A 7,338-nucleotide genomic window follows, 5' to 3' on the forward strand; every position below is an offset into this window, starting at 1 on the left:
GCCATAAGGCGAAGCTCTCCATTTACCGGTCAAACTACGTCCCTACCTTCACCTATGGTCATGGACTTTGGGTAACGACCAAAAGAATAAGATTGCAGATACAAGCGGCCAAAATGAGCTTTCTCCACAGGCGGAAGAGTTCAGACAGCCAGGAGGACCTCGGAGTAGAGCCGCTATTCCTCTACATTGAGAGGAGTCAAACGAGGCGGTGGAGGGACATGACGGATGCAGTTTTTGAAGAACCCAGTCAGAGTAGGAGTTGAACCCGCACATACAGACAGCTTTTGTTTTTAACCGTAGTCCTCCAGGGTAGAACCCTCACCTCAGAGCACTACCGGAGGACTTGGGATTCACACCTGCTACTTTCATAAGGTAACAGCCATAACCCGGCAAAAGGGTCTGTCAGAAGTGGAAGTCGAACCCACGCCTCCATTCAGAGACCAGAAGGCCCTTTAGCAGGGAAGGTACCGTACCTTGAGTCCGGCACCTTAGACCACTCGGCCATCCTGACGCACAGCAACGCTTTTACCCAGCCATCCATTTTCTTTCCCACTTGTCCCAGTAAGGTCGCTGCGACAACAGGGAGAGCAGAGAGGCCCAGCCGCCGCTGTCCTCCGCAACTTCCTCCAGCTCAGCCTGGGGGATCCCCAACCGTTCCCAAGCCAACTGTGAGGTATAATCCTTCCAGCTGTCCTGGGCCCAGTTGGCCGTGCCTGGCACACCTCCAAAGGGAGGTGTCCAGGGGCATGGCATCCTTATCAGATGCCAGAACCACCTGATCTGGCTCCTCTCAATGTGGAGGAGTAGCGCCTCTACTCTGAGCTCCTCCCGGCTGTCCGAACTCCTCACCCTATCACGGAGAGTGAGTCCCAACACCCTGCGGAGAAAACTCGTTTCGGCCGCTTGTATCCGCGATCTTATTCTTTCGGTCATCACCCAGAGATGATGACCATAGGTGAGGGTAGGGACGTAGATCGAGCGGTAAATGGAGAGCTTCGCTTTATGGCTCAGCTCTCCTTTCACCACTACAGTCCGGTACAGCGACCGCATTACTTGCTAATCCAGTCTACATGTCTTTTGTAGACTTGGAGAAGGCCTATGACCGTGTTCCCCGGGAAATTCCATGGGAGGTGCTTAGGGAGTATGGGGTGCTGGAGCCACTACTGCGGGCCATTCGATCCCTGTACACGCTGAGCGAGAGCTGTGTCCGCATACAAGCGGCTGAAAAGAGTTTTAGGGACCCCCACCCCAGTTTGCCAATCCAAAGGCGCTGTCCCCGAGGTCCACGAGGAGCCCGTTCAGTGTTGGTGTCGGACTCCGCCAAGGTAGTGCCTTGTCTCCACTCCTGTTTGTGGTTTTCATGGACAGGATATCACGGTGCAGTCGAGGTCAGGAGGGCATTCTGTGCGGGAGTCGGAAGGTGACGTCTCTGCTTTTTGCAAATGATGTTGTCCTTTTGGCACCGTCACATGGTTGCCTCCAACACGCACTGGAATGGTTTGCAGCCGAGCGTGAAGCGGCGGGGATGAAGATCAGCACCTCAAAGTCTGAGTCCATGGTTTTCTCACGGGAAAGGAGGGCACGCCCCCTTCAGGTAAGGGGAGAGAATATTCCCCAGGTGGAGGAATTTAAGTATCTTGGGGTCTTGCTCACGAGCGAGGGGAGACGGGAGTGTGGGGGTATGGACGACGGATGGAAGCAGCAGTGGAGAATTGAAGTAGTTGGACCAAGAAAAAGGTTTATTTTCCTTTACTAAAAGGTATTCTTCAAAACACATTAACTCGAGCCAAGTACAAAACAAACATTAAGTTACAAAGAACACGAGGCCTATGAGCCATGGGCTTAACCCCTTGCATCAACAGCAATGCATATAGTTCTCCTGTTTACTGCATGAGAGTCTGTCTGCATAAGTTTGCATCAATTGGCCACCTCCTCTAGTGCCCTAATACAAACTTATATAGCAGTAACTCCACCCTTCTGGTTATACCACAACAGCCTCAGCTATTCCAAAGTACATTTCCCCAAAAATTACATCCAACATAAATACTAAAACATACAAACAATACAAAACATTTTCTACTATAAATATCCCTACGTTACAACTTATAAAAACATTTATCACATTACACAATAAAACACCTCTGTCTAGTTGGTTGTGCCCAAGGACTCCCGCCTAGAAATACCCCGATGGTTCACCTCATCTGGTTTACAGCACAAGGTACCGAACACCACAGAATGCCAGATAGCTGTATGGTAAGCAAAAAGTTTACAGAAATGATTTTTAAAAACAATAAATGCATTTACTTTTCGCAACCAATTACATGTACTTGTCATACTTTGATAAAAGAAATGTTTTTAGTTAATGACGAACAGACAGATACCGGTAGGCCTTTCCCGGCACCCAATCTAGTTCAAACAGAAAGTGTTTAAATGGAATACTAGACCGGAACAAGCAATGTAGCAGTACAAGGTGAAATGCACGTGACAGGCAACAACAGCAACAAGGTTCAGCACTTGACTGATGGCATTTTGCCGGCATCTTACCGATTCCTTGCAACCAACTTGCATGTCACAGCTCAGTCTGTGACCGGGAGCATGAGATCGGCAGCAGAGGAGGACTCGATGTGTGTCAGGATGGCCGAGTGGTCTAAGGCGCCAGACTCAAGGTTCGTTACCTTCCCTGCAAACGGGTCTTCTGGTCTCCGAAGGGAGGCGTGGGTTCGAATCCCGCTTCTGACAACATGCTTCCTCACGCTAGTTGCAGCTGTTACCTTATGGAAGTTGCTGGTCTGAATCCCAAGTCCTACTGAAGCGCTTCGAATCAAGGTCTGCACCCTGTATGAATATGGTGAAAACTACCTGATTCTCTCTTGTGGAGAGAATAGTTTACTGAATGAATAAATGTAGTTTATTGTACTTCTGCTGATACAGGACGCTGCTGCACGACTTGCGTTTGACTCCCAGAAACATTCCCACGTGTCTCCCCTCCTCGTCTCTCTGCATTGACCTTCCTACGGCCGCCCACATCAAACTCATCGCTCTGGTTATGAGCTATGAAAGTATCAACACAACTGGTCCTCAATAGAGGATCTTCCAGTCCTGATAAGCCGCTACACCTAACCCCTTTGCTACACTCTTCCGCATCCACGTCTTGGTCCTGCTAACAAGAGGTCCAAAAGCACAAGGTAAAAGTTAAGCACATAAGCAAGTCTTAAAAATCCCAAAATGGGTAATGAGGTTGTGAGTTTAAAACCGGACCGTTCGTGTTAAATTCCCGTTAATAACGTTTAAAGTTTGTTGTTCTACTAGGAAATAATGGTAAATGTTTCCATATGAAGAGTGTAGTTTTACACAGCAAACGAGAAGGGGTTAGAGGTATGCCAGGATGGCCGAGTGGTCCTAAGGCGCCAGACTCAAGGTTGGGTACCTTCCTTACAAATGGGCCTTCTGGTCTCCGAATGGAGGCGTGGGTTCGAATCCCACTTCTGACAGTCCCTTTTGGCGGGTTATGGCTGTTACCTTATGAAAGTAGCAGGTGTGAATCCCAAGTCCTGCTGTAGTGCTCTGAGTCGAGGGTTGCACCCTGTGTACTACGGTTAAGAACAAAACCTGTCTATATATATGGACCTGCAATCCACCTACGCGGTTGCTTCACTTGCAAAACTGAAGTGATCAATCACCTTTCTGAAGGTTGTTGGGTTACATATTTGAGCTGGAGTCTCAAGACAGCATCTTAACCCACACATTTATCCATAGATTGGGTTTTCAACTGTAGCTCTACAGGGTGCAAACCTCAACTCAGCGTGCTGCAGCAGGACTGGGCATTCAGTCTTGTTAGTTTCATAAGGTGACTGCTGTAATCGACTAAAGTGCTTTGTCAGAAGTGGGATTCGAACCCACGCCTCCATTTGGAGACCAGAAGGCCCTTTAGTAGGGAAGGCACTACGCCTTGAGTCTGGCGCCTTAGACCACTCGGCCATCCTGACACACGCACAGAGCCCTTCGCCCATCCAAGGGGAGCTGAGCCATAAGGCGAAGCTCTCCATTTACCGGTCAAACTACGTCCCTACCTTCACCTATGGTCATGGACTTTGGGTAACGACCAAAAGAATAAGATTGCAGATACAAGCGGCCAAAATGAGCTTTCTCCACAGGCGGAAGAGTTCAGACAGCCAGGAGGACCTCGGAGTAGAGCCGCTATTCCTCTACATTGAGAGGAGTCAAACGAGGCGGTGGAGGGACATGACGGATGCAGTTTTTGAAGAACCCAGTCAGAGTAGGAGTTGAACCCGCACATACAGACAGCTTTTGTTTTTAACCGTAGTCCTCCAGGGTAGAACCCTCACCTCAGAGCACTACCGGAGGACTTGGGATTCACACCTGCTACTTTCATAAGGTAACAGCCATAACCCGGCAAAAGGGTCTGTCAGAAGTGGAAGTCGAACCCACGCCTCCATTCAGAGACCAGAAGGCCCTTTAGCAGGGAAGGTACCGTACCTTGAGTCCGGCACCTTAGACCACTCGGCCATCCTGACGCACAGCAACGCTTTTACCCAGCCATCCATTTTCTTTCCCACTTGTCCCAGTAAGGTCGCTGCGACAACAGGGAGAGCAGAGAGGCCCAGCCGCCGCTGTCCTCCGCAACTTCCTCCAGCTCAGCCTGGGGGATCCCCAACCGTTCCCAAGCCAACTGTGAGGTATAATCCTTCCAGCTGTCCTGGGCCCAGTTGGCCGTGCCTGGCACACCTCCAAAGGGAGGTGTCCAGGGGCATGGCATCCTTATCAGATGCCAGAACCACCTGATCTGGCTCCTCTCAATGTGGAGGAGTAGCGCCTCTACTCTGAGCTCCTCCCGGCTGTCCGAACTCCTCACCCTATCACGGAGAGTGAGTCCCAACACCCTGCGGAGAAAACTCGTTTCGGCCGCTTGTATCCGCGATCTTATTCTTTCGGTCATCACCCAGAGATGATGACCATAGGTGAGGGTAGGGACGTAGATCGAGCGGTAAATGGAGAGCTTCGCTTTATGGCTCAGCTCTCCTTTCACCACTACAGTCCGGTACAGCGACCGCATTACTTGCTAATCCAGTCTACATGTCTTTTGTAGACTTGGAGAAGGCCTATGACCGTGTTCCCCGGGAAATTCCATGGGAGGTGCTTAGGGAGTATGGGGTGCTGGAGCCACTACTGCGGGCCATTCGATCCCTGTACACGCTGAGCGAGAGCTGTGTCCGCATACAAGCGGCTGAAAAGAGTTTTAGGGACCCCCACCCCAGTTTGCCAATCCAAAGGCGCTGTCCCCGAGGTCCACGAGGAGCCCGTTCAGTGTTGGTGTCGGACTCCGCCAAGGTAGTGCCTTGTCTCCACTCCTGTTTGTGGTTTTCATGGACAGGATATCACGGTGCAGTCGAGGTCAGGAGGGCATTCTGTGCGGGAGTCGGAAGGTGACGTCTCTGCTTTTTGCAAATGATGTTGTCCTTTTGGCACCGTCACATGGTTGCCTCCAACACGCACTGGAATGGTTTGCAGCCGAGCGTGAAGCGGCGGGGATGAAGATCAGCACCTCAAAGTCTGAGTCCATGGTTTTCTCACGGGAAAGGAGGGCACGCCCCCTTCAGGTAAGGGGAGAGAATATTCCCCAGGTGGAGGAATTTAAGTATCTTGGGGTCTTGCTCACGAGCGAGGGGAGACGGGAGTGTGGGGGTATGGACGACGGATGGAAGCAGCAGTGGAGAATTGAAGTAGTTGGACCAAGAAAAAGGTTTATTTTCCTTTACTAAAAGGTATTCTTCAAAACACATTAACTCGAGCCAAGTACAAAACAAACATTAAGTTACAAAGAACACGAGGCCTATGAGCCATGGGCTTAACCCCTTGCATCAACAGCAATGCATATAGTTCTCCTGTTTACTGCATGAGAGTCTGTCTGCATAAGTTTGCATCAATTGGCCACCTCCTCTAGTGCCCTAATACAAACTTATATAGCAGTAACTCCACCCTTCTGGTTATACCACAACAGCCTCAGCTATTCCAAAGTACATTTCCCCAAAAATTACATCCAACATAAATACTAAAACATACAAACAATACAAAACATTTTCTACTATAAATATCCCTACGTTACAACTTATAAAAACATTTATCACATTACACAATAAAACACCTCTGTCTAGTTGGTTGTGCCCAAGGACTCCCGCCTAGAAATACCCCGATGGTTCACCTCATCTGGTTTACAGCACAAGGTACCGAACACCACAGAATGCCAGATAGCTGTATGGTAAGCAAAAAGTTTACAGAAATGATTTTTAAAAACAATAAATGCATTTACTTTTCGCAACCAATTACATGTACTTGTCATACTTTGATAAAAGAAATGTTTTTAGTTAATGACGAACAGACAGATACCGGTAGGCCTTTCCCGGCACCCAATCTAGTTCAAACAGAAAGTGTTTAAATGGAATACTAGACCGGAACAAGCAATGTAGCAGTACAAGGTGAAATGCACGTGACAGGCAACAACAGCAACAAGGTTCAGCACTTGACTGATGGCATTTTGCCGGCATCTTACCGATTCCTTGCAACCAACTTGCATGTCACAGCTCAGTCTGTGACCGGGAGCATGAGATCGGCAGCAGAGGAGGACTCGATGTGTGTCAGGATGGCCGAGTGGTCTAAGGCGCCAGACTCAAGGTTCGTTACCTTCCCTGCAAACGGGTCTTCTGGTCTCCGAAGGGAGGCGTGGGTTCGAATCCCGCTTCTGACAACATGCTTCCTCACGCTAGTTGCAGCTGTTACCTTATGGAAGTTGCTGGTCTGAATCCCAAGTCCTACTGAAGCGCTTCGAATCAAGGTCTGCACCCTGTATGAATATGGTGAAAACTACCTGATTCTCCCTTGTGGAGAGAATAGTTTACTGAATGAATAAATGTAGTTTATTGTACTTCTGCTGATACAGGACGCTGCTGCACGACTTGCGTTTGACTCCCAGAAACATTCCCACGTGTCTCCCCTCCTCGTCTCTCTGCATTGACCTTCCTACGGCCGCCCACATCAAACTCATCGCTCTGGTTATGAGCTATGAAAGTATCAACACAACTGGTCCTCAATAGAGGATCTTCCAGTCCTGATAAGCCGCTACACCTAACCCCTTTGCTACACTCTTCCGCATCCACGTCTTGGTCCTGCTAACAAGAGGTCCAAAAGCACAAGGTAAAAGTTAAGCACATAAGCAAGTCTTAAAAATCCCAAAATGGGTAATGAGGTTGTGAGTTTAAAACCGGACCGTTCGTGTTAAATTCCCGTTAATAACGTTTAAAGTTTGTTGTTCTACTAGGAAAT

At 49.0% G+C, this 7,338-nt stretch overlaps 4 non-coding genes across 4 annotated transcripts; 3 read left to right on the plus strand and 1 right to left on the minus strand.

Annotated features, from left to right (window-relative positions):
• Positions 1 to 2,628: 2,628 nt before the first annotated feature.
• On the plus strand, positions 2,629 to 2,739 carry trnal-caa (transfer RNA leucine (anticodon CAA)). Its single transcript has 2 exons — positions 2,629 to 2,666; positions 2,694 to 2,739. It is a non-coding gene; the product is annotated as a tRNA-Leu (tRNA).
• Positions 2,740 to 3,379: 640 nt separating this feature from the next.
• On the plus strand, positions 3,380 to 3,491 carry trnal-caa (transfer RNA leucine (anticodon CAA)). The gene is made up of 2 exons: positions 3,380 to 3,418; positions 3,446 to 3,491. It is a non-coding gene; the product is annotated as a tRNA-Leu (tRNA).
• A 384-nt stretch (positions 3,492 to 3,875) lies between these two features.
• trnal-caa (transfer RNA leucine (anticodon CAA)) lies at positions 3,876 to 3,986 on the minus strand. Its single transcript has 2 exons — positions 3,949 to 3,986; positions 3,876 to 3,921 (listed from the first exon to the last, which is right to left on the minus strand). It is a non-coding gene; the product is annotated as a tRNA-Leu (tRNA).
• Positions 3,987 to 6,652: 2,666 nt separating this feature from the next.
• Positions 6,653 to 6,763, plus strand: trnal-caa (transfer RNA leucine (anticodon CAA)). The gene is made up of 2 exons: positions 6,653 to 6,690; positions 6,718 to 6,763. It is a non-coding gene; the product is annotated as a tRNA-Leu (tRNA).
• The last annotated feature ends 575 nt before the right edge of the window (positions 6,764 to 7,338 follow it).

The sequence above is a fragment of the Scleropages formosus genome, chromosome 14 (assembly GCF_900964775.1).
Source record: "Scleropages formosus chromosome 14, fSclFor1.1, whole genome shotgun sequence".
In the NCBI taxonomy this organism is placed as follows: Eukaryota; Metazoa; Chordata; class Actinopteri; order Osteoglossiformes; family Osteoglossidae; genus Scleropages; species Scleropages formosus.